The sequence below is a fragment of the Lycorma delicatula genome, chromosome 7 (genome assembly GCF_047948215.1).
Source record: "Lycorma delicatula isolate Av1 chromosome 7, ASM4794821v1, whole genome shotgun sequence".
NCBI lineage: Eukaryota > Metazoa > Arthropoda > Insecta > Hemiptera > Fulgoridae > Lycorma > Lycorma delicatula.
The window spans coordinates 123,000,001-123,027,846 of NC_134461.1; the positions used below are offsets into that span (position 1 = coordinate 123,000,001).

A 27,846-nucleotide genomic window follows, 5' to 3' on the forward strand; every position below is an offset into this window, starting at 1 on the left:
TATACATCCGTACTTGTAATCTTTATACAATAAAACAAATAAAAATTTAGGAGACATACGCAAAAATTCTCAAATAATTAATTTAATTTTTTTTAATCATTAAAGATAAGACAAAATATTTTCAGTAAATACTAATTATATTAAAATAATATGCATTATATAGTGAATATATATTTAAATAATTTAAAATATATATAATAATTGTTACCACTTAGATCAGGGAGAAAAGTTATTTCACAAAAACTCTAGTATAAGCTTTAGGAAAGATCCGATTAAGAGATGAGATCAAATACTTAATTTTAATTAGGTTACAAAATCTGTTACGACTTAAAATATGAACTCAAACATGAGGAAAATCTCAAATAAATTTTTAGCATACAGAAGAAAATACAAAAATGTTACAGATTGAACGTAAAATTGTTTTTATAAAATTATTAACAATATGCTATTCTGATCTATCGAGAAATTAAGGCCGAAATGAATTCCCTATTTCCGGGAGGAAACTAGATACTTCTCTATTGGATTTACCCAATTCTGGGATTTTTCTGTAATTGATCGTCTCACTATTACCATACAACAATTTTTATCTTTGATCCTTTCTTCCACGGTGGTTTTCTCTGCTCCGTAATGGAAGCTGATAATTTTTTACCTCTTTTTATTTCCTGCACTAAATGTAATAAAAATGATTAATAATAGTAAATTAATAAAAATTATCATCATGCATTACGATGCGCAAGCGTACTGCCAGGTTAATTGTCTGCAATAACTTAATTGTTTGTCAACGATTTTGACAAAAGGTGTCATTTTGTTCACAAATAAAATGCTCAATAAATTTTTTAATAAGTAATAATTTAATCAAACAAATAATTACCAAGATATTGAAGATTAAAAAATTAAAATCGCCATTCTGAAATTTTTTAAGATGACGTTTTCAATTTTTTTTATTTTGTAGAATAAGACGCTAGTTTTAAATATACCAAATTTAATTAATATAAGTTTACCCGTTCCTGGGAAATAATTGTTTTGTTGAAAATCACAAAATGGCGCCCAGAAAACAAAACAAAGTGTCCAGAAGGAAAACAAAAAAAAAAATAGAACTTTTGTCGATGTGAACTTTTTTGCTCATTTTGTTGTCTTGAATCAGTAACTGAAATTCGGGGATTACGTCCCAGAACACCCCATATAATAATTTGATGTAGATATAATCTGCCTATAGATCAATTCGGCAACTCTTCTTGTCTAGCCGGTCCTTTTAAAAGACTTTCAAGTTGTATGTCAATTGCTGATGAGATAAAACTGAATTTTTTTAATCACTGCTAATATAATAAAACAACCTAATATATTAATTTGAAAATAGATCTATATTTAAATTTTTTAGTTAATTTCGGTAATTTTATTTCATCTTTAACACAAAAAGAGGTGAATTTAAAATTATTTTTAATTTAATTATTTTCGTGAACGTAAAATTATATTTATAAAATCAGAAACTTTTTTCATATCGTAATTTTCCTAAAATGTTAAAAATATAATTTTAAAAAATCCCTATCGACTGCCGATAGGCGGAGGTAGATTTCATCGGTGCTAACTAAGTAGGGGATAAAAAATATTTCCACCTTAAAAAAAAAACATTAAATTAGGCAATACGACAATGGTTGCATGTGAAAAACGTTTCACATGTTTTGCATACGACAAGCCCTATCCTACAATTCCAACAATATTTTAGTTATCCCATGCCGTGGGGGTTGGTCATATCAAAAATTGTTTCAGACAAAAGTTTTAGGTAGTGTTTAGAGGACTAACGACCAGTTTAAACAGATTCGATACTGTACCGATTAAAGAGGTTTGATTTTTTTTTCTCAACGAACCCCAATTTTTTCCACCCCCTGAGCCAATGGTTGGTGATATCAAAAAAATTTACTTAGATAAGTTTTAGGCTCTTATCCAAAGAATAGTAGGAACTTTAAACGAATTCTATATTTTACTTGAGAAAGTAAACAAAATATTTTTTTCTTTTGAAAAAGCCATTCCATTTCCACCCCCATGGTCCGATTTTGGCCGTTAATGAATTCGACCGAAATTTTGGTTCGAATTATTTTTAGGGAACAATTTGAAAGTGATTGGCGCAAAATTACGGCAGTTATCGTGTCCACAAGAAAATGAAAAGAAAAAAAATATATATATGTATATAATATAATATTTATATATTGGCAATGTAACATTGCCAATATATAAATGTATTATAAACTTTTGAGCTGACGGTGATTTTAGGGTCTGGGGGATGTGAAACGCGAAGATATTTCGAAATTTTCCGGAAGTCGAATGATGGTACCCATTACAATAGGTAGCTTTCTTATGAAATCTACCTAAAAAATTGAGTTACAAAACATAAACGAACATCACTGACTGATTTAGTAACTAATATTTAAGAAAGTTTCTCCGTCGTTATTTTATAAATATAAAAAATAATAATAAATATAAAAACTCCACATTGATCCATTACAAATTGTATAATACAAAAAACATCAATCTCCTTGATTCAATATTTATTTCAGTATATTCGTAAGATATTTCCCGGCAATTATTTTTATAAAGTAATACACAAATTTTCATGTAATCTTTTGAATAAACGTTTCGAAGGTAAACAGTTTATTATTACTTGCAATTATTTACTACTAATAATCATATTATATCCAAGAAATTGAGTTAAGAGGGGAAAAAAACAGGCAAACAATTAATAAAAAAAATACGAAGTGGCACACATGAAAATAAGTGATTACGATTAAAAACGTTCTTGACCCAAATAAATTTCTTCTTTTTTTTAATACAAATCCGGAACTAAGAAATTTTCTGCAGTTGTAACAACATATTTTTGGTCTTCCTCGGAGTTTTATTTATGGAATAAATGTAATAAAAGCCTTAGCGAATAATCATTCGGTTTTCTATCAAAGATGTCTACACCAACTTCGCCTATAAAATCTATTACTTCGTTAAGGATCTGATCGGCCTGGTACCCTTTAATTAAATAAGAAAAAACAGATTTTAATGATCGAAGGAATTTCTCTTTTTTTATCAGTTCAAGCTACAATTCTAATATCACAAGCTTTTCAATTTAAAAAAAAAAATTAATTTAACCTGGTTTTTCTTGTTGTGGTTGTGCCTACCCAAAAAAAAAATCATATAAATATATTTTTCATTTTTAAATAAAATAAATGATATCAAAGCCTAAAATACTTGAAGTTTGAACCACTTATCGATTAATACATTTTTTTTAAAGATGTAAATTGCCAATTAAGAACTTCTTCACATATATTTTTTTGTGATTAATTCACGGTATAAACTTAAAGCTTTGCAAGGGAATATGTAACATAAACGATTTAAAATGGAATGAATTAAAGAACAAATATTATTCAAGAACGACGAAATCGATTCGCTGAAACGAAATGTAGTTTAAGAAAAATAGAAGAGTAATTTATAATATAAACGTCTAGGGGAAAACAAAAACATTTATTTTTTATGTAATATACAGTTAAATAAAAACAGTTGATAAACCGTGTTGTAATTTTATACATCGATTTTTCTAACAACGTTTTTGTCCAACATACAGAACATGAAAATCGCTATATTAATAGAAATCTTTCAACTAAAAATTATTTTACCTTTGATAAAGTAATAATTATGAGTCACTCTGTAAATAACTATAAATATTACTTTGTAATTTTTTTTTATTCATCAATACACAGATATAGAAATTCAATTTGTTCCTAAAATATTAACAATTTACGATTATAATTACAAACTTAATATTATTGTGATAGTGTAACATAAATTTAAGTACAGAACATTACTTCGAAATAGAAAAATATAAAAAAATCGTAAAATATATTAACTTTAACGATATAAAAGGCAATTAATCATTAAGTATACATGATTATCGGATAAGGTAAGATTAGGCTAATCATAATCCTAAACGTAAATTAAAATCAAAGAAATAATCTTATAATAAACCGACAGAGAGTTACATAACTTCGTGTGTTTGCCTTTAAAAGAATTTTGTTTCAAATACGGAAAACGGTTTTTAAGTATTAATGACTTATTATAATATTATAATAATATTTAGAGTAAAATTACGAAAAAGAAAGGAAAATTAGGTTCAATTTAATTTTTTGATCAAATAAAATTTTTACATTGAAAATTATGCAGTATTAAAAAATCAAATGAACTGAGAAAAAAATCAAAATAATTAGAAAGAAATTTTGGGTCCCAAAATACCCAGTAGTATATTATCATCTAAAATTATATTGTATTTAAAATTTAAAGAAGAATTGCTTAATAAAAGAGTTGTAATTCTTAATTCAGGTCCCACGTAACCAATTTTGTTAAAAGCTTCCCACGGCGTTTGTACTACATCACTTTCTGATATTTTATCTGTTTTTAAGTTGAAGGTGTTTTTAAAAAGGTTATAAGAGATAGATGTCCAGCAAGGGGCTTAAAATAGAGGCCTTTTTTCGCAATTATTCTATATACTGGATCGGTTTAATTTTCAAAATTAAAGTTTTAATAACGAATCCCCTTGTTTTTTAGGGTTAAAAGTTTATTTAATGGAGTTATTTATCGAAAATAAAAAATTATGGCTTACAAAAAAATAATTAAAAAAAGTATTGCTAACATAATGCCCTGTTGTCCAACAGGGCAAAACTAGGATAAATATGTAGCGAAATTCATAAATAATTTTTTTTTTTCATAAATAAATTTTTTTTTCATAAATATTTTTGTGCCAAATTCACCTTTCTTACGTATTGATAGATTATTAAAATAATATTTTATATCTTGTAACAAGAACTACTAAATAAATATTAAAAAAGAAAGCAGTAGTATATTTCCATTAGATATGGATTTAAATAATTCAGGAGTTTTAATCAGTAAATTAATTAATAAAAAATACGAGATATTCAAATTAGTTTTTAAAAAAATTATTAAAATAAATTTATCTTTATGTAGTTAACGTGTGAATGATTATATCATTACTGTTTTTATGTTGTTTTCATTTTATTATTATTATTATTATTATTACTACAAAGAAAGTTGATTTACATATTACATGGTTATAAGCACTTACCATAATTATTACAGGTGTGTAAACATTTTATAAAAAATAATTATAAATAAAATTATAGTTTAAATAATCATTATATTCGTTTTTAATTTTACCTTCCTCGTCGTAACAGTTCTACTGTAACAGCAGTGCTATAAAGGGAAAGTACTGCGATCTACTATGAAAGATAACGAAATTTTTGAAGTCGTGAAACATCTACGTTTCAACACCATTATTAATAAAAAATAAAAATAAAAAAATAAAAAAAATTATTATAGAGATATCCAGAGAATTTATGTACACGTATTTTGGGCTCTATTTTGATTAATATCAGAGTGGCTCAATACAAACTCTTAGAAAATAACTAACAAATTTTTGATATGTATGGAGCATTATTGACATTAAATATTTTTAATTTTTATATAGTAGTCTTAAGAAATTAAACTTTATACTGTTTTAGCTATTTAAATTCCAAAATTTCTAGTTGATCAGATTTAGGAGTTGGAGATATTCAACATTATTTTTAAACAGTTTTTTCTAACATCCCGAAAACTAGTCGACCAAAATTTAGCATAGATATTTGGTTTTATACATAGGCAAATATATACATACATACACATATATATATATCATACATTCAGGTTCCCCATGAAGAAACGGAGAAACTTTCAGGATACATATGAAAATAATGACAAATATCATACAGTCATTGATCTGGAAATGCTATGTTTTCGAGTTATGAACAGCGAAAGATTTCAGCTCTTCTAATAAAAAGAAACCCTACTGTAATTTTTAGGAACCAAATTAAGGAGTAAAGTTGGTGGTTTCTTATGTAATTCGAGCTGGAAAAGAGGATAAAACATATCCCAGAACTGTAACTTCATTAGTTTTTAAGATATTCCACGTAAAAGACAAAATTCGGTGTCGAATACTTCCTTGTACAAAAGTAAAGGAATCCATTTTGACTAGTTTCGGCGTGACGTCTATACGAACGTATAGAAATTTCATACGTACGTATGAAATTTTGGATTTAGGACTGTTGTATTATCCAGTTGTGCATCTCCCCTTTAGATTGCAATCGACTGAACCAAAAGTGGCCAAAAAAGCCCAAAATCCCCAAAAAATAGATTTTGGACTTTTTCTTAACTGCTGTAATAAGTACTCATTGAGAGGGTTTCAACAATATATCATAAGTAGTACTTATTTTCACTGGTTCCAGGATTATAACCAAACAAAATTTTAATTAATGAAATATTAGGTTTTACAAGGGGGAGGCACATCGGTACGAATCCGAGTTCATCTCCTTTTTTTGTTAACTTTTTTTAAATTTAAATATATTGATTTTTTTACTAATTATTAACCTTTTATTGTAAAAAAAGGTTTTACAATAAATAATAATTATTTATAACAATATATAACATATTAAATAAATAATTCAATAATAACAGTTAAAAAAAAGATAAAATATTAGAAGTTATTAATAAAATAAAATTTTACGTACTTTTCATTTTAAAAAAACGTGTATATGTAATTTAATAGATGTACAAGGAAGTCATTTGGTGCCCACATCAGATTTTTTAAGTTTGTAGTACATCCCAACCCCGTAGGGGGAAGACACCCATCTTGTGAAGTTACTGGTCGCCACACACCCCCTCCGATCCAAGCCCTTAGGGGCTTTACCGGAGGTCATCTTTAAACCCTCTAACTGATTACATCTCACAGTCATCAGCCAGGCCTCGGTCAGGATGCCACCGATGTAAATGCCTCGGCAGACATTTGCATCGGTAAAATAAAAAACCAAATTTTGCCTTCACGTAAGCCTCAAACGAACATCTTCACATCCAACCTAACATGATTCCCTCAAACAAACTGACCGCGGAAGCGCGGACCCCGCGCCTAGTCTAAATTCGACAACACCGTTCGTGACTGTGAATGTGTCAAACGAACGAGTTGTAAGTTAAATCAGTACTACACTCATACCAATCAAAATTATGAACACCAACATAGAAATTCAAACCTAAACCCTAATAAATCGACCAAATTATGTCACCTAACAAGGGGGGCGTAACCTCATTCAGGTCCGGAATGGAACCGGGAACAAATCCCGCACTTCCAACCGGTCCCGTCATGGAGTCTCGCGCAACATTACCAAGACGCAATCAGGGACCGCCATCCCCGATGGTTTGTATTACAATAGCTTTATTATATAACAAATAAATTCGGAAGATTTAAAAACAAAACTTGTAGAAAATTTAATTCTGAGATAATTAATGCAAATCCACCCAATAAAATGTAAAAAGAACTTTTGAAAATCCGTTTTTTATTGAAGCAAAACGATTGGACAAGGGACTATCACGGTATCCAATTTTTTTTTTAGTAAACTAAACTAATTTTTTTAGCGTTGTTAAATATAACATTACACCAATTAGGATCGACTTAGTAAATAATTATTAAAATAAATAAATTTTTAAGTTAAAAATTTACATATAGATCAACAAAATTTAACTTTAATTTTTTTTTTATTCAACAAATAAAAAGGGCTGAATGTAAACCGTAAAATAACGATTATTTTTAAACATTAAACGACTGAAAATCCTACTGCATCTAGAATTAATGTAGACGACAAGGACACGAGGAACACATGAAATCTTTTTACAAATCTTTAAAAAGTTTTGAATTTTTTATAATTTCTGATAATAATTTATCTGTTTTTCAAGTTATGGCTATTATTAAAAATGTTATATGATATAGTTGTCCAGGAAGAGGATTAAATAGGTTCTTAATTTTTTTCAGCGATTATTCTCAAAGTTAAACATCATTTTTTGATGTAAACGTCATTTAATTAAGGATGTAAACCCAGGAAGCACAGTTTTTTTTACAATAATTTTGATATTTTTTTGTAATTATGCTTTTAATATTGAATAATATTTTTAAGGTAAAAGCATCATTTAATCAAAGGGATCAAATAGGTCCCAAATTTGTTTGATCTTCATAATGTTACCCTAAATATTTCATAATTGTCATTAATGTTTAAAAACTTATTAGCGTATTTTAAAAACAAATCAGTCAAGGGCGGGGTCAGAAAAATTATGCAACCATTTGCCTTCTTTTTTTTTTTAAAGGAAATTTATTCCGTAAACTTTCAAAATTATTTTCTTTTAATAAATTTTATACATTTTTTGGATAAAAAAAAAGCTATATAATAATTAAATAAAATCAAATTACATTGATATTTTTAAAACTTGGCTAATGATTTTAATATCATTAAAATCTTCATATTTAAAATAAATCTAATTTAAATTAAACCAATACGGAAATTCTAAATATTCAATTCATAAAAAAATCTTTAAAAATAAAAAAAATATAAATCACTACATTGGATATAATAGGATAAAAAATACATTAGAATGTATATTTAATGTCCACTGAATACAATTCAGTGAAAATTAAGATTGAAATATAGGTCAAAAGTCTTTTGTTATACTTTGTATAATTATACCTTTTATTTAAAACAATTAGAAGAAAAACATAAAAATATGTTGTTTTTTTTTAAATTTTAAATGTAAACGTTTTAGCATTTACTGATGATTTTGGCAAAAGACGTTAGAGAAGCAAAAATCAGAACTTGTTTTCCTATAATAAAAGTGAAATACAAACAATGAAAATTTCAGAAGAATAATCAATCAAGAGTCCAAAAATTTAAATATTTAGGTGAAATATAATTACTCCGAATGTTTTTGAAAAAGAAGTAATAAAAGCAAGAATACAAAAATGGAGGTGGCTTATCATCTTACAAGAGACATTTACAATAAATATCCGAATCGAAAAACATGAAATTAAAAAAATTTAAAACGTTACTTTTACCGGAAGCATTACATAATTCCTACAGAATTACTCACAAAAACATTGAATAAATGTAGAAAAACGATTTAAAGAAACATTTACGGTAAAAACCTTGAAGATAATATTTACAAATTAAGAAAATCTGAAGAAATTTACCAGAACTTTGAAAAAAAAAATAGATCAAACAATGAGAAAAACAAAACTAAATTTTGTGATCATTTATATACGCATCTAATTTCTTGTAACTTCTTTTTCTTTTTTATTTGTTATTAATGTTTGTTTTGTGGACTATATGGTGCTGAAATTAATGGTTTGTGATTTATGACTTAGCTTGAAATTTTATATTTGACTTTAAGATTGCTTGCAACTATTTATTGTGTATTATTTATTTTGGAGATTCCTTAAGGACCTTCTTTTGCCACGTCTCTCACGTGCTTTTGCCAGGAAACTTACTTATGGCTCCGCAGGAGAGCCGATTGTAATTATAACTGTTTCAGCAAAAAAAAAAAAAAATATAATAATTTATATACGCAGAATGGATGAAATTAGATGAAAAAAATAAATACTTATTTAATACTTATTAAATATTAACAAAAAAAAATTTTTTACTGACAATTTATTAGTAAACAGGTAGATGAATCTAAATTTTCAACGAAACAAAAATGGAAACACCCTGGATGGACAAAAGAAAGAAGAGAAAAGTCAAAGGAATGAATGAATGAATTTTGAAAAAGAAAGAAGTCAGGATTATGAATGCTTGATCCTTACGAGATTCAACAGCAAAAAAAAAAAAAGTTTTGATAAACTTATCATCAAGTGGGTCGTAATAACGTACCGTTTTTTTCTTCTTTCTTTATAAACGTTTATTCCAAATGGATTTAAAAATAAGAATACGGTGTTATAGTCTCGTATGTGGACAAACAACAACATCAAATCAACTTTCTTTCCCGTTAGTCATAACGTAGTAATACTTACTTATTACCATGTTATTACCTATTTTATTACCACTACTTTATAATTGTGTGGGATAAATCATAAAGGAAGTGTAGGCTAATATAAATTAACTTCCTATAATAATTAACAATGAATTCAATAATCATAAAATTATTACTGTAATATACCAACTCTTTAGCTAAATAACTACGTACAATAATACAATGTGAATTAAGGCTTAAATTATTAAGATATTTTCTTGAGAATAAGTTTTTTATTTTCACTGATTAATAATTTTCTCATATTAGTCTCCAGTTCACCATAAAAATCTCAACGAATTTAAATGTTAATTAACAATTGTAAAATTGTAACATAATACTAGGTCAATTAATTAAATTAATTAAGATAAAATCGTTTTAATATAAAATGAAATGTTGATGAGGTAAATAATAATAATATTTATTTTATTATCATGTTGAAATTATAAGAATTCATCAAATCTAGAGGAAAAAAATATGACAAAAACATCAATTTTTATTTTATGACCAACAAAAATAATTCTAATAATATGTATTGTAACAAGTCCAGTATAATTCACCTGAGTAACGAATCCCTCCCAATTAAGAAGAAAATAACAATGAAAAGAATCCAGAAGGGATCGTTTTCTAAGGTTTTTTAAGGATTGATCGACTCAATCCTGAGACCGATTAAGGCCGACCAATCCTGAGACGTGTGGATAATTGAAACCAAACCACCAAAGAACACCGGTATCCACAATCTAGCATTCAAATACATATAAAAAGCCTGTACAAGGACTCGAACCTTAGAACTCTCAACTTCAAAAATCAGCTGATTTTGCAATGACGAGGTTTACCACTACACTAACCCGGCGAGTTATATATATATATAAGGGATATATATATATATATATATATATATATATATATATCCCTTTCCCTGTGTATATGTTGTGTTAATAAAGTATATTTGGAACGGAACGGAACTCAAAAGTGGCGGGAGTTTCACAAATATCTCCCTAGGAATCTCATAGCCTGGACAGTGTCCCTTGCTGCTGTATGATTCTGTTAATCGGGCGTGTTTAAGGGTTTACTTTTAATGTCGGGTCTAAGTTTAAAGTTTTCTTTTAGTTTTATGGACGGATTTTGAATAGCGTTCCACAAAGTATATTTCATCAGTTCAAAAAAGAAAAATGAAATTTACTAAGTGCTCCATCTCGAAACGTCTATTTTTATTTTTTTATTATTTTTCAATACGAGGTCATCACACCACCATTCCCAATAAGGGGCAACTGAAAAATTATAAGTGGAAAGGGTAAAGTTGTGACATATCATTTTAAAGGGACTTGAAGAACAGACATTTTGATATGAAAGACTTCCTTCCGCTTAAACATTTTTAAACAAAATTGGCTGCTATTAAATATATATTTTCTCAGTTGGTTTCAAAAATGCACTAGAGTATCAAAAAGTTACATATTTTTTCGCTACGAGATCATTATTTGATAGTATACTGTGGCCACTTTTAAAAATCAGCCGTAAAAAAATATTAAATGATAAGTAATTTTTATTTGGACTGTAGTAAGTTATATTATAAGTTAGTTAAGTACCTTAAGTTTATTATATCGTTTTTTCAATACTGCTGAATAAACTTTTTTTGGGTTTTTCAACTGTGCAACCTTGTTTTCATTTAAAATTTTTGAGTTCCTCTCCATAGGGACTTGAGGATATGGTGGTTTGATACCGAAAAATAGATCGTTTGAGGGAAGAACATTTACTTAATGTTATTAAGCACATTATTATTAATGCGTAACAGTTGAAAAGTTATTTAACAATTCCAAAACTTTGATAAACACTGTATATATTTTTAAAAATAAATTATATTTGAAAAAAAATACACAAAATCAGAAACAGGAATTAAATTATAATTAATGAACAAGTAAAATTTCAACATGGTTGCTAGAAAATAAAATATTTAAGTTAATTTATAGGAAAAAATGTATATATAAATACGGAATAACTTCATTATCTACCAGCACATTAGTAGCAGCAGAATAATTTTTTCAAGGAATTAAATAATGAAAATATATCTCCTGGGTTTTAATCAAAATGGATCTTGTTTTAGCAAACATTTTTGGAAAAGTATTTAGCGAAAATAACAAAAAAAGAACAAATAATTTTATTCGGCCGCTAAAATGTATTTTTTTAAACTGTTTAAATCAACGATCTATAACTATACATATATTTTACATTTTTATTCATAAATCTTTCTATAATTTTAATTTTTCTCTAAATTTATTTCAGTGTTTCTTAGTTTTTAGCTCTATTAACTTGCCATATGAGTAATTGCACTACTTTGTAAAAATCCATTAAAAAATATAATATTTTTTTTGTCGTGGTTTTTTTCACATAAAATTTCACTATCATAAATTACTGCACCATAAATTTGAGTGAAAACTATTTTTCACTTAATAAATGCATTTATTGAATAAAAAGGACATTGTACACCAATTTATTATATCCTCTCTGTAACAAACACTGCCTTTATAATATTAATAACACATGTAAAATGTTCTCGGTAAAGGCGATACCAATCAGAGTTGCTTTCTATATGAGTAATGATTGATGTTCATTATTCAACCAATCCTTTTGTTATACAGTGAGTAAGTATCACACGTAGAACTGAATATTACATTTCAGTGAACAAAATGCAAAGGTATATTCAACTCTGTAAAGAAGGCCATGGGAGGACACTTCACTACTCATTTTTCCTAGAAAGCTTGGTATGGGATAAATATGCTATTTTTAGGAATGACTGATGCTTCCTTTCAGAATGATTTTATAATTTAATAACTACTTTAATAATTTAGGTTATAAATCTATAATTTTTTTTTTAACTTAAAAGTTAAAATGTCTTAAGTGACTTAAGACATTAGTTAAGACTTAAGACGCCATTTAATAGCAGGAAAGTTACATTTCTAATTACCAGCTAAGAATTAATCACAAAAATTTCACTTAATTATTAAAATAAACGATAATTAAAAAATCTCATTGTTTATTAACTGATAAAAGTACCTTACTTAGTCTTATTATTACTTACGAAAATAGGAAAAAACGAAATGCGTTTTCTTACCTGTAAATAAAAACAAACAAAAAATTATTTAGTAAAAATTTGCAATTAATACTACAAAATCTATGAAAAAATGTTTAAATAATATTAAATGAAAATTTATAATTTTTCATTACTCAACATTGTAACAAATTCCGATATCACATATTTCATTAAAAATTACTTGTACATAAAAAAATAAAATGCGTCTTAGCGATTTGTTATAGGAAAAATATCAATAATTAAATTATATATATATATACACACACACATACACAGATTGTATGTATGTATTTATTACAGGACATCGTCATTCTTTCTACGTTTCAAAAATAGATTAAGAAATATTTTATACGATATGATAACAAATTGAAATAAATTCCTTTTTTCTCTCTCCTCACTCTCTCTCTCTCTCTCTTGTAAAATAACCACACACTTACACATATGTACTAAACACTTTTTCTCCATTTTATGTATAAATGCAACTGCGCAACATTAAACCAATAAAATAAAAAAAATATCAAATTGTATTATACATATTGTGTTGAAATGTAAGTATACAAGACATTAAATAAAATCCAACAATGTTCAGTAATTAAATATATTACAAAATCGCGCACTATTCATCCTTCATTCAATATTATCAATTATAATTAATTACGAACGTGTATTTATTTATATAATTCTAGATAAAAATATTTTCATGTCTTATTAAACAGTAATAAATTATTGCATACAGTTTCATTATATTTATGATTTATTGTACAGCATGCAGTAAAATATTTATAATTAATAATGCTTCTTTTATAAAAGGTTTACTGTTTTAAAATATATAGCTGTTTTATATATATATATATATATATATATATATATATATATATTAAGAAACCTGAAACAAATAATACTGTGTGTTATCAGCAAGGAATAGATAATATCCAACAATATTATTTTAGAAAGCACTTAAGAGGCCCAGCATTACTTAACTATCACCTTCGCGGTGTGTTTTAACAGCCACTGGTTATGAAACAGAGTTCTCAGATAGACCAATATATCTATTGATTCCATCCACATCCTATAAACCACAAAAATAACAAAGAAATAACATCTAAAAGAAATGTCTTCATACTTAATACGGGTCAACGAGAAAGAAAAACAAGCCGAAAAGAAACATACAGGATAATGAAAAGGAGTAGATTTTGATAAAATGTCGACAAAACTAAATAAACAATCTTATCCAAAATACTTCTTAATTTTTCTTCAGGCAGTGGGCATTCACTCGATTCACAATCCCTCGGAAGATTAGGGAATTTTTATCCAGGATGGAAGAAGGACACATAATTGATCATTTTGCGTAGAGCATTATAAATATGCTAAAGAAATAGCTTTAATTCTATATTATAATAAAAGTACCCGAATTCAGGTTCACACTTCCTGTAAGGAAAATCTTCACCATTCCTAGAATAATTGTGTTTCAAAAGAAATTATCGATCTGAACTATACAGTCCAACAGTAAAATTTCTACACAATTCTTTTCCTAAAACTGTATGGAAAAACAAATTTGAGAAAACTGAACATAAAATTTAAAACAATGAATTTAGATAAGTTTTAATACTATTGTCCACTGGAGGAAAAAATTATTTATATCGATAAAATTTCCAGATAACTTGAAAGAACAGTAATTTTTTACCAATAAAGGAAAACCTTTTAATTTTCAATTAGGAATGAACTTACACATATAAATAACTTTTTTTTATCTCTTTTAGGTAGATTTCATAAGAAAGCTATCTATTGTAATGGGTACCATGATTCGACTTCCAGAAAATATCGACAGATCTTCGCGTTTCACATCTCCCAGATCCCAAATCTACCGTCAGCTCAAAGGTTTATAATACATTTATATATATATATATATATATATATATATATATATATATATATATATATATATATATATAATTTTTTTTTCTTTTCATTTTCTTGTGGACACGATTACTGCCGTAATTTTGCACCGATCACTTTCAAATTGTCTTCTAAAAATAACTCGACCCAAAATCTCAGTCGAGTTCGTTAACGGCCAAAATCGGATCACAGGGGTGGAAATGGAGTGTCTTTTGCGAAAAAACTAAATATCGTTACAACTTTCTTATTAAGTAAAATATCAGAATTCTTTTTAAGTTCTTACTATTCTTTGGGCAAGGGCCTAAAACCTAAGGAATAAATCTAAGTAATATCTAAAAGAAATTTCTTCCACATTTAATACGGGTCAAAGAGAAAGAAAAACAAACCGAAATGATACTGGTTTTCATACTGGATAATGAAAAGGAGTAGATGTTGATAAAATGACGACAAAACGAAATAAACAATCTTACCCAAAATACTTCTCAAAGTGATGAATGTTTCACCCTGGTTTCTACGATTTCGTAATAGTTTTTCCTAAGTTTATTTAATATAACCAACCATTGGTCCAGGGATGGAAATAATGGAGTTTCGATAATAAAAAAAAACCATACCTATCTTAATAGGCGCAGTATCGAATCGGTTTAAGGTGATCGTTAGTACTCTAAACATTACATAAAACTTTTATCTGAAACAATTTTTGATATGACATACCCTTACGTCCACCAAAATGTTGCTGGAATTGTAAGATGGGCCTTGTCGTATGCTAAACATGTGAAACTTTTTTTCACATGCAACCATTGTCGAATTGAGTAAATTTGAAATTTTTCTGAACATTAAGATGAAAATTTTTTTATTCCCTACTTAGCACCGGTGAAATCTATAAAAGGGATTTTTTTAATCTTAAACGTATTTAAAAAATGGAAGCTAACATAATTCTGAATTTAATTTTTAAAAAAACTCTCATTACCTTAAAATTTTTTATTAAAATATAAATTACGACTAATTTGTGCTTTTGAAAATTTATTTTGTAAATTTCACGTTATTTGAAATAAAAATTCTACTGTATGTAATGTTAATAAATAAAATACGAGATTAATTTACTGTTATAATAAACAAATAGGATAAATAATTAATTTTAATAAATTGAATGAATTGATCATCTAAAATACATTTATACACCGATGTTAAATAAATATAAAACCAAAAAAAAAAAATTGAAATCTCTATTTAACCTAAATGAGTGAAAAGAAATCCTTTTCAGAAAAGAGAACCATCAAAAATAAATGTGATGTACGAGCAACACTTATAATTCCCATATGTAACCTCCTAAGGGAAAATTAAAAAATAACTAAATAACTGTAACGGATGAACGAAGTAATTAAGACATCAAAACCAGTTTTGTATACGAAAAAATAATTTTGATCCAGAAAAGAATCCTGCTAATTTCAAACACAGATATACTCGTAAGAATTTAAAAAAAAAATTTTTTTTTTTTGAAAATATCTGTATGGGGTGTAGCTATTTTGATGAATTTTTATTATGTAAGACGTAGTAAATATGTTTGAGATAGAAGATAAGCGTAGAATAATAAGGAATGAGAATAACATCGAAACAATCATCTGACTGATAAAGGGAAAAAAAAGATTTTTATTATGCAAGTGAAAACGCGTAAAATGAATTTTTCCTTCACAGCCAGGTATATCAATTTGTAAATTTACACAATCACAGGTTATTATTTGTTTTCATACACTTTCCCTTAGAGTAATGATATTCACTTTCAGCCAGTTCTTGCAATGAAGGCAATGACATGCGATAGTGAAGAAAGCAACAGGAAAACATATCAAAACCTTATAATACTTGGCAAAGGATGTTTGAAATGTCTATCCCATTTTTAGAGCGACTATTTCTTGTCGGGTAGTCGAAAGTTTTTACGGTTATGTCTCCTTACATGTACACATTTTTATGTACGTAACCTACTTATTAATTTATATGCTGATGACTAAATCAATTCTTCTTCTTCTTTCGATTAGACCTTTTTAGATCTCGTTGCATTTCCTTTCTTCTTCCCATTGTATCCAGTACTTTTTTATTTTCTCCGAGAATGCTCGTTTTTGCTCTTTTATAAATTTTCTGGAACTGTTCTTTGGTTTTCCTTTTCATCTGATTTGAAATCCTCAATTGTTTTTCGAAACTCTATTCTATCAGTTTTTATTTTTTTCCAATCTTTATTTAGTTTTTCTACGTGCAACCCTATTTTTTGTTTTTCTACATTTTTAAATATTAAAAAATTGTTTTTTAAGTCTATTATCATCATTCATCATATAAATATAGCAAAAAAATATCATTTTTCTTTTCCACATTTCCGTTTTAAAATCCTTTATTTCTCCGTATATTTCTTTGTTACATTTTAGCTTATAACCTTCCTCTGTTTTTTTTTTGGATCCAAAAATCTTCCTTAAGATTCTTCTTTCTTCTTTGAAAAATTTTTTAGGGTAAACTTTCCTAAACACGCTTGCACACAAGACTTCTGGGCAAATTACTGTTTTTAGTGTTGTAGTTAAGCTTTATAGCTTAAGAACTTTTTATTGTAACCATCCACTCTCAAATTATTAGCTGTTCCCATTTTACGAATTCCACTTTTTCGAGTACACTAGCCATTTATCTTCCGAAGATACTTAAATTTGCCTATTTTATGTACTTTTTATCCCTTTTCAAATATTATTTCTTCTACGTGGTGTTTATCATTAGTTACTTATTCTGTTTTTATTTTTTTTTATAAAATATTTCTGAATCTATTCTTTGTTGCCAATAGGTGTACTTTTAATTTTAATTTTCTATATTTGTAGCTAAGTCATCTGCAAAGGCTAAATGATTAATAGCTAATTTCAATTCTATTTTTAGACAATTTTTTTTTAATCGCCAGGACCATCCTGAAATAATTTTACGTACTGGCATCTCTTTTTTCATAGTACTTTTTCATTTTACGTGAGTGTTCTTCCCTTTACTGGGTCAATTCTGTCCTTATTCTTTTCTTCTGGAATCCTTAACATGTTTTGAGTTTTTATCGTGTATTTCTGTCTGTGATTTCGCGTCGTTGTATCTTTGTTCTTTTAAACCTTCTTTGACCTGTTTGAATCATTATAGTTGTCTTTATGTTGTTTCCTTGATCAAAGATTTCCTAGGTTATACTGTTTTCATCTATTTTCATCAAGCGTTTGCAGAAAACACGTCTACATTACCTAAACGCGTCTGAAAGTTTGTCTACCTTCGATGAAGCTCATAGGTTTTTCTGTAGTTTTCAACAATCTTCTGCTGAAACATTATTTTATTTACTTAAAAAAAATCGTTATCTTCTGAATTTTTGTTAATGTTATCTTATTGCTGAATCTTTATTTTTAAAACTAGATACAAAACAAAAAAATATTAACTTTTGAAGGTTGTTCGCGTTATGTAGAGAAACATACGAACATGGTTTTTTCAACAAAATAAAATAAATTAATTTTACTAAAAAAAATACGATAAAAATTTGTATTATTATAAAAAATATTATTTATAAAACTTAAAAAAAAAAACATTGAAAAGTGATTCGCGTTTTACACAGCTTTTAAAAATCAGCATTATTAGTAACAGATTTAGGGATTACAAAATAGTTCAAAAAATATAAATTTAAATATCGATTTTTCACGAATCATTCTATGAACATAATTTGGTATTAATACTTTTAGCCAGATGGTGATTCTGTATACTTTTGTATTGTCGTTTCGGTTTATAAGAGAAGTTCAGATAACAGAGATTTAACTAAACGGATTTACACATTACAAAACACTGGTATCAGAATTCAAATAAAATATTGCATTATAAAATATACAAAAGGTCAGAACCATTATGTAAACATTGCATCTTTACAGTTTTTACTATCAACGATACAAAAATTCGACGGTGGAGGGAAATTTTAAAGGCCACAACGGGAATTCATGTACTAAATAATATCCCTATTAAAAGCCAACCTGGCGGACAGTTGCTTACGATTCCCCCACCTAAAATATAATTCAAAAACACGACACCGCAGTTAAAAACTACGGCTGCGGCTACAACTAAAGAACGCGTAGAGCAACGTCTAAGAAGAATCACGTTGTCACGTGATTCAATTGGACAAAGAAAGCGTTGAGAGCACCTTATAGTTGAAATGTAGTGTTCTATAGATAAGAAGAAACCTATTCGAAAAACACCGTTCTCAAGCAACAACGCACCTTACCTCACATATCACGTAGTCTTCTGCATTTTTACCTGCACAACAACAATATAGAAACCCTAAAGCTAGACGTAGATAATACTGCATACCTCAAAGAAATTCAGAGAAAAACAATTAATAATGGTAACAGACAGAAAAAAAAAAATATATATATATATGTATATAATGGTTTAGACTATTAATCCCAAATTGTGAAATCAAAGAATTATATATAGATTTTGAATCATATGTTATAAATAAAATTTAATTTACTAATTCATTTCTCCGAATTTATTCTCACACAACAATAAAAAAAAATCAAAAATATCATCTAAAAAAAAGTTTTGAAATTAAAAATTTTTTCCTTACTAATAGGCTTTCTGTCAAATGACCATACACTACGATATTGATTATTATCAGTTACATACATATAACCTAAAGGTAAAAATAAAAACTATCAATAATTTCAGAACCTTAACATTACGTATTTTACCCCTTCAGCTTACAACACAGGCCATACGCAGTACAGGAATAGTTACTGTGTATGTTGAATAGAAATAATTATCAATAATTACGCTATAAACTACAGTATTATTATTTAATGACACAAAATTCATGTAAAAGGCATGTTTTTAAAGTAAAGTCAGTTTTTAAATAAAAAAAAAACTGATAAATATGAATAAATAAACGTGCTCATAAAAACAACATTTACTACTTTCCTACGATTAAACTTACAACACATTTTTCATATAGTTTCACTTGTTCATCATTCTCTCCAAGAAATTTCACCGCCAATTACTTAAAACATGCAGTAACACCATTTGTCAATTTTTAACTACAACATGCCTTCTATATAGAATTAACTGAAACTGTATGTCGGAATAATACACAGCCCACCAACTTAAATCGTTGTCTCCTTACTAAATTCTACAATAAATTTCTCTTCCCTCCTATTTCTCTTCATTTCGAATTCTATGAATCCATTTTATTTTTAATATCTTCTTGTAACACCGCATTTCAAAGACTTACATCCTTTTTCTTTTCTTTTTTACTGTTATCCATATTTCGCATACCAAGATCCAAACAAATGCTTGCAAGAATTTCTTATTAACATTTCATGTATTTTTGATACTAGCACACTTCTTTTTACATTCACTTGTTCCTTACAACCTTTGTTGTATAATTATATTATCTGCGTTACTAACTTACATAATAAAATTCTCCCACTTCTGATTCACTGTTTCTCCCAATCTTAGCATTCAATTCCTCATTATCTTCTTACAGTAAAACTACAAGCAAATAATTATGGGGGTAAACATAACTAGATAAAATTAAGAGAATTCAAACTTACAGAATTATCAAAAATTCACAAATAAATACGATACTTAAACTTTCAAGTAAATGATTGATTTTTCACTGTATAATGATTCAAGAATAACATATATAATTAGAGTTATAAAAATAGGAGAAATAACATAAATAGTATAAAAATGTTATACTATTTTATCTTCAAATAAGGCAAACATCTCACGGGATAATTTTAATTGCTATATGGTGATTTGCAAAGTTGTTATCAGGTTGTAGAATACAAATTAATTTTCATATATCTTAATGAATACAGAAAATATTTTAGTACGCCTATTAGATTAAAGATAAAGTGTTAAATTATGTAAATTATTTTAGCAAACAAATGAATCTAATATAGTAAAATATTTTACGATATAACTACGAGTTCAGATCGGAAGTACAAACGTTGTGATATATTCTAAAGTTAGTAAAACCGGCATCATATTTGAGGAATATAAGAAGATAGGGCGCTGAATGTGATGATGTTAAACTTATTTATTATGCATAGTCACGCCTACGAACTTCTCTTCTCCCCGTACCATACAAATCACTACCTAGCCAACTCTGTACAGTATATATATGTATGTTGGTATCGGCTTAGTTGTTTTTTCAACTCCAATAGAAGGTAACAACATCCCTTCGTAAACGCGGTTAGAATGTTGAGATGTGACCGCCTGTCTGTCTTTTTTTTCGTTCAACGTATTCAACCTTTCACAATATTCTGTTCAAAACGTTTTTCCATTTTTTCAGTTCCAATTTTTAAGCAAACTGATCAATAGGAGTACGGCAACACTCCATTTTATTCTTTCTATTTTCTGGTTATCTTCGTTAATCTCAATTTTTTTACTAAGCAATAAATAAGCTTATTTAATATTTACTAATGTTTAATTAGTAAATAATTTAATCAGTTGCTCCTAATTTTTATTAAAAAATATAGATATTTTCGAATTTATTTTGATATTAGTAGTAGATATTATTTAATTTTTTTTTATTAGGTTTTTGCGCAATCAGTACTACTAAAATGCTTCATGTATAAATGAAGCTAAATACATCACGTCCCGTTAAATACCACTCTCATTAAAATAAACAAAATATACAGTCAATACAAATTTCCCTTGAGATTAATTGTCAAGGATCCACGTATACGTAAATGTATTGCCATACATTAATTCTTTTAGTTCTATTTGATTTTTTTTTTGTAAAAAAAAAAAACTTTAGTAGGATTTATAAATTGTATAAAATTTTTATATTAAAATTCATAGTTAAATATCAAACAACAAAAAGCCGTAGTATAGAAATTTTGAATTCAACGCATGCAAATAACTGCAAATATAATTTTCACACCCATCTATTGTCTATTACCAACTCAGTATTTTAATCCATCATAACCATATCCGATTAAGTTAGAAGAGTTGTAGTAAGACTCCAAACTCTGTACTAATTGTTCTACAGTTAACAACAATATTAAAAAAAAGCTGACAACTGTTAGTTGTTAGGGATGTACGACTTACACACAACACTTAATTTACAATATTTATTATTTTATTTAAATATAATAATTTTTTGTTTATTTAATTCAAAGAATCTAACTTTTTTCCAGTATAGCCTCCGGGAACCACCGTCAAGTATTATTTAAGACGATGTATGAGGATGGTATGTATGAATGTAAGTGAAATATAGTTTTGTACAGTCTCAGATCAACCATTTCTGAGATGTGTGGTTAATTGAAACACAAAAGAACACAGGTATCCACGATCTAGTATTCAAATCCATATAAAATTATCTGCCTTTACTAGGATTTGAACGTTGGAACTCTCGACTTTAAAATCATCTGATTTGCGTAGACTCATTCACCACTAGACCAATCCGGTGAGTTTCAATGAATCTTATTTTAAGCGCACGCGCATACGTAATTAAATCGCGCGAATGTGGCGGTACTAGCGGCGACGGTCGGCACTAATTAAACCGATGTAATTCACAACTTACATAGAACAAATTTCGCTTGTACGGTCGGCAGACAGGTGTAACCACAAGGATGAACGCAGCAGATACCGAGTCAACCGGGCGATGGATTTCGAGACCCAGCCAGACCGAGTTACTTTTTTACGCTTTAAATATTATTAATTTATTTAATTCTACCGCTCACCTGTGACGTAATAACACAGCAGTAGTTGAGTTTTTTAGGGTGGGAATGCAATTTTGCAAAAATTTTTTGCAAATAATGTTATTTAATTGTTAAAAAATGTGCCTAAGAAAAAATGACGTTAATTAAGCGAAATATCAAGTTACTGAGAGTGACTTTGCTCTACAGCCTCATTCCCTTGATTTTTTAAGTGGAAAATTTAATAGCATTAATGCTCCAAATATAGAAGTAATCTGACTAGGTTTGGTCAAAATCGGTCCAGTAGTTATGAAGATATAATTTAGAGCCAAACACCGAACACACATACGAACATCAACAACCGGAAAATTTCCATCCGGTGTTTTCGGTTCCTTACGTATCTAAACGTCAAGATCCGGTAAAAACCGCATATCCTCAAATTGGACCGATTACAATAATTTCCTTTCTAGAGGTATAGTAATAATCCATATCAGTTTAATGAGGATCTCTCAAATCTAAAATGAATCAATTAATTACTAACATCATGCATCTATTTAGAAGATTAAAATGAAATTTTCACATTAAATGAACTGATTAATAATACTGAATTCTGATTGGTGAATAGTTAGTATGAAAGAGGGGAGAAATCACCAGTAAACGATAATTTCATGTGAAATGGTGGGGGGTACAAAATTAAATTTAAAGTAGCGTATATATATAATTTTAACTGATTTAATAATAGAAATATAAGGTAACAAATTAAATATTATAAGAAATTATTTATGATATGAATGTAAAGTACTATTTTACTATTAACATATCAATTCTACCGTAAAGAAATTCGTAGCAAATGAAATATCAATCTACATCCGATCGGAAAAAGAGTTAGTTATACCTGATAATATAATCAGTAAAAAAAAGTAAAATTTAATGATTAAAACAATGAAGCTCGAATTTAGAAATATACAACAATTTTATGCGAGTAAAAATGTATGGTTTACTCGCTTACGTTCGTTACTTAAGGAAAAGAAATTTCATTTTACACATTGTGTTATTATAAAAGATATATCTTAAGTAACTTGTGTAAGGCGTTACTGAGTCACACAAAATGTAAGATAAATGAAAATGCAGTAACTGTAGTAAACTACAGACAACCAAATCTAGAGGAAGCTTTTTTACAATGATAACGCTTTAATTAAAAGTTCAGTTACTTTATCAACAGATTAATTATTAAGAAGGCAGTTTTATTAAAATCTTAGTTATAAAAACATTGATTCCAAAGCACTTAATCTTTTTTTTTTTTAAATCGATTTATATATTTTATATGGTAACGTTCAACATTGTATAACGGTTCTATTATCAACGAACTGTACAGCAGTAAATTAATTACAACATAACGTTACGTTTAAAATAAATTAAAAAAAACAAATAATAAACACACATAAATCCAAACAGCAATTATACAGTCAACGAAGTTGTAATTTTTTAACGAACAAAAAAAATGTAATATTTTATACATCCAACAATTTTCATCAAGAATATTACGAAATAATATACACCGTAAAATTCGTAAAAGCGTAATCCAAAACCTTAAAACCAACGAACCCTTTTTTTAAAATAATTCCTGAGTCTGAATGCACAAATTATTTTTAATTAATTTATAAAAAAATTAAATAAACAGAAAAGAATATCTCATTTTCTAATAAAATGGAGAAGGGGATTTTACTTCTTGAATGCAAGAGATAGACAGATCGAGGCTAAGCTGGACAAGTTTTATCCCACCGGGTTGGTCTAGCGGTTAAATCGTCTTCCCAAATCACCTGATTTGGAAGTCGAGAGTTCAAGTCCTAATAAAGGCAGTTATTTTTATACGGATTTGAGTACTAGATCGTGGATACCGGTGTTCTTTGGTGGTTGGGTTTGAATTAACTACACATCTCAGGAATGGTCTAACTGAGACTGTACAAGACTATACTTAATTTACACTTATACAAATAATCCTCTGAAGTAATACTTTTTTTCTTTTTTTTTTTGTCTTCAGTCATTTGACTGGTTTGATGCAGCTCTCCAAGATTCCCTATCTAGGGCTAGTCGTTTCATTTCAGTATACCCTCTACATCCTACATCCCCAACAATTTGTTTTACATACTCCAAACGTGGCCTGCCTACATAATTTTTTCCTTCTACCTGTCCTTCCAATATTAAAGCGACTATTCCAGGATGCCTTAATATGTGGCCTATAAGTCTGTCTCTTCTTTTAACTATATTTTTCCAAATGCTTCTTTCTTCATCTATTTGCCGCAATACCTCTTCATTTGTCACTTTATCCACCCGTCTGATTTTTAACATTCTCCTATAGCACCACATTTCAAAAGCTTCTAATCTTTTTTTCTCAGATACTCCGATCGTTCAAGTTTCACTTCCATATAAAGCGAAACTCCAAACATACACTTTCAAAAATCTTTTCCTGACATTTAAATTAATTTTTGATGTAAACAAATTATATTTCTTACTGAAGGCTCGTTTAGCTTGTGCTATTCGGCATTTTATATCGCTCCTGCTTCGTCCATCTTTAAAAAGGTGGCTGTCGGATTCCGAAAAAGTACTAACATTTGATAACATCGTCTCATTGATTCCGAAGGTCATCGGAAGTTACCCCCAAGTTTAAACTTCCGACTAATGCCGCATTAACAGACACAATCCTCAAGAATCTGGTATACTGTTTGTTGACAGTCACAGCGAACACAAATCGGTTTGTATCATGTGATATCTGTGAGTGAACCTAGTGTGCTATTTGCAAATGCCATGTCAGGGTTACTGAGGAAAGTGAGGAGCAAGGTAGTCTCCTATTAACTACTTTAAAGAGCAATTATATTATGAATATGGATACCCCACGCCCAGCAAAAATGCAAGTGATATTTGGCCCTACAAGTAATACCTTTAGTTTATCATAAGGACTGATTGTATAGTGAATATCATTACTCTCAGAGAAAGTAACTCAGACCAATGATTCCCTGTACCTCAGGCGCTAACAGAGAGAAATAGTATAAAACAATAAACTGATGTATGCCGTATATTTTGAAACAAAACGTCATAGAGACTGTTTAAACCGAGTAGAACAGTTAAAATTAATGTAACAATAATTCATTGGTTTTAATTTTTAAAAATACATTTTAAATAAGTTTTAAGGATCATAAAACAATAAATAATAGCCTAAATACAAATAAAATAAATTAAATTTTTGTCATTTTTATAAAATAGTTTAAATCTTTTTTTTTTTTTAATAAAATTACGTGTCTCTTTTTTACGTTAAAATTATCATGAAATAAGACAAAATAAAGAATATTGAGTCAATATAATTTTAAAATACATACCCTATCAATTGACGATTCTAAATAAATAAAAAAATATATTAAAATTTACAAGACCATTAAAAAAGATATAAAACAAATGAAATTAATGATTTTACTATAAATACTCAAAAATACCATGAAATTTAAAAATTGCTTATTACCTATATATGTCCTTCACATTAAACATGGTATAATAAACTTAATTACATAATAAAAAGAGGTAAAAGTAATAAATGATGTAATTCTGCAAAAAAAAAAAAATTAATTAATTCTAATGCTTCTGTGTAGAAAGGTTTATAAGATCAGCATTTACTAAAATAAAAATAAAATGATTTTTTTTTAAATTTATATATTTTATTGTTTCTCCGGTAACTGCAGGACTATGCCCAATAAAGTCGTCTACCTTCATTTTTTTTTTTTTTTTTTAATGATAAGAAATGAGTTTTGTAACAGGTGAAAAAATGCTAGGCCCTGATCGGGATTCGAACCCAGAACCTTACATTAAAGACAGAGATGCTACCACTCCGTAATGGAGATCGATTAATTTTAACAAAATAATCTATACGGAATTATAATAATAATTGCAATTTATTATTCATTATTAAAAAGTTATTTGTAAACTTATATTGGTTAATCTAAATGAATATGTGTAAAGACATCCTAATTATATGTTATAAAAAACCTTATAATAATTTCATTTGTTATTAAATTTTTCAATTTTATATAAATTTGTTTAGTCCTATCTTCCAAGCGGTGTGTATACAAAAAAATACCATTTATTATAATTTATATGAAATCATCCATCCAGCAAGGTCCATCGATCTTCAAGGTTTCATAAAAAAAGAGACAATTTCTAAAAATTCTTAGAGAAAGTTTTTTATTTTGTAAATTTATTTACAAACCATAAGAAAGATAAAAAGAATATTTAAAATTAATTTAAATGTCATATTTTTATATTATAATGTCAGCTTTCACTTGGAAGTTAATATCACAAGACATCATCTATCAACACCAATTCTGAATTACGGATATGAATTATGCATACCGAGTATTAATATTAATAATAATTTCATATTGAACTGAACATAAGAAAGACGTATTTTGTTATTCATTTTTAATAATTTAGCTCTATAATAAATTATTTATTAATACTTAAATGAAATGGTTCAAGGGTAAAAGTATACTGACATTCCAGACTGACTCACTTGTGTATCATATTACACGCATGTATCGAGCGGGGGAGCTAAGGGAACTATAACCCCCGCCAAAACTGTCTGGAAAAATTGGGGGCTGCAGCTCCCATCGCCCGACAATAATTAGACTTTATCATCCAGGGGTTAAATTTAGTAAGTTGGGTCCAAAACGTCCATTTTTAGCATATTACATTTTCGTAATGTATAACATCTCAAAAGTACTTTCACAAAACTTGATGACATAAATCGGTACGTAATCATCTCCCTAGTCATTAATCCCCTCCTATAAACCTTAACCAGCCGTTACTCGACCCTGCAATTGTAACAACGTTACCCGACGTGTGAGCGCCTGACTCATTCTGACGCAATAGTAATGAAAATAACTGATTACTGGAGATTTCCCGCAAGCCAGAAATGCAACATTTTCTCTCTTTTTCTGTTTAGCCTCCGGAACTACCGTAAGATATTAGTTCAGAGAATCATATGTATGAATGTAAATGAAATTTAGTCTTGCACAGTCTCAGGTCGACCGTTGTCGAGATGTGTGGTTAATTGAAACCCAACCACCAAAAAACACCCGTATCCATAATCTAGTATTCAAATCCGTATTAAAGTAACTGCCTTTACTAGGACTTGAACGCTGTAACTCTCGACTTCCAAATCAGCTGATTTGGGAAGACGCGTTAACCACTAGACCAACCCGGTGGGTTTGCGAGATAGGGACTACAACG

At 28.0% G+C, this 27,846-nt stretch overlaps 1 protein-coding gene across 2 annotated transcripts in view; it reads right to left on the minus strand.

Moving 5' to 3' along the window:
• raskol (Ras GTPase-activating protein raskol) overlaps positions 1 to 27,846 on the minus strand; it is a 666,892-nt gene that overhangs the window by 251,771 nt on the left and 387,275 nt on the right. The gene's annotated exons all lie outside the window — the stretch shown is intronic.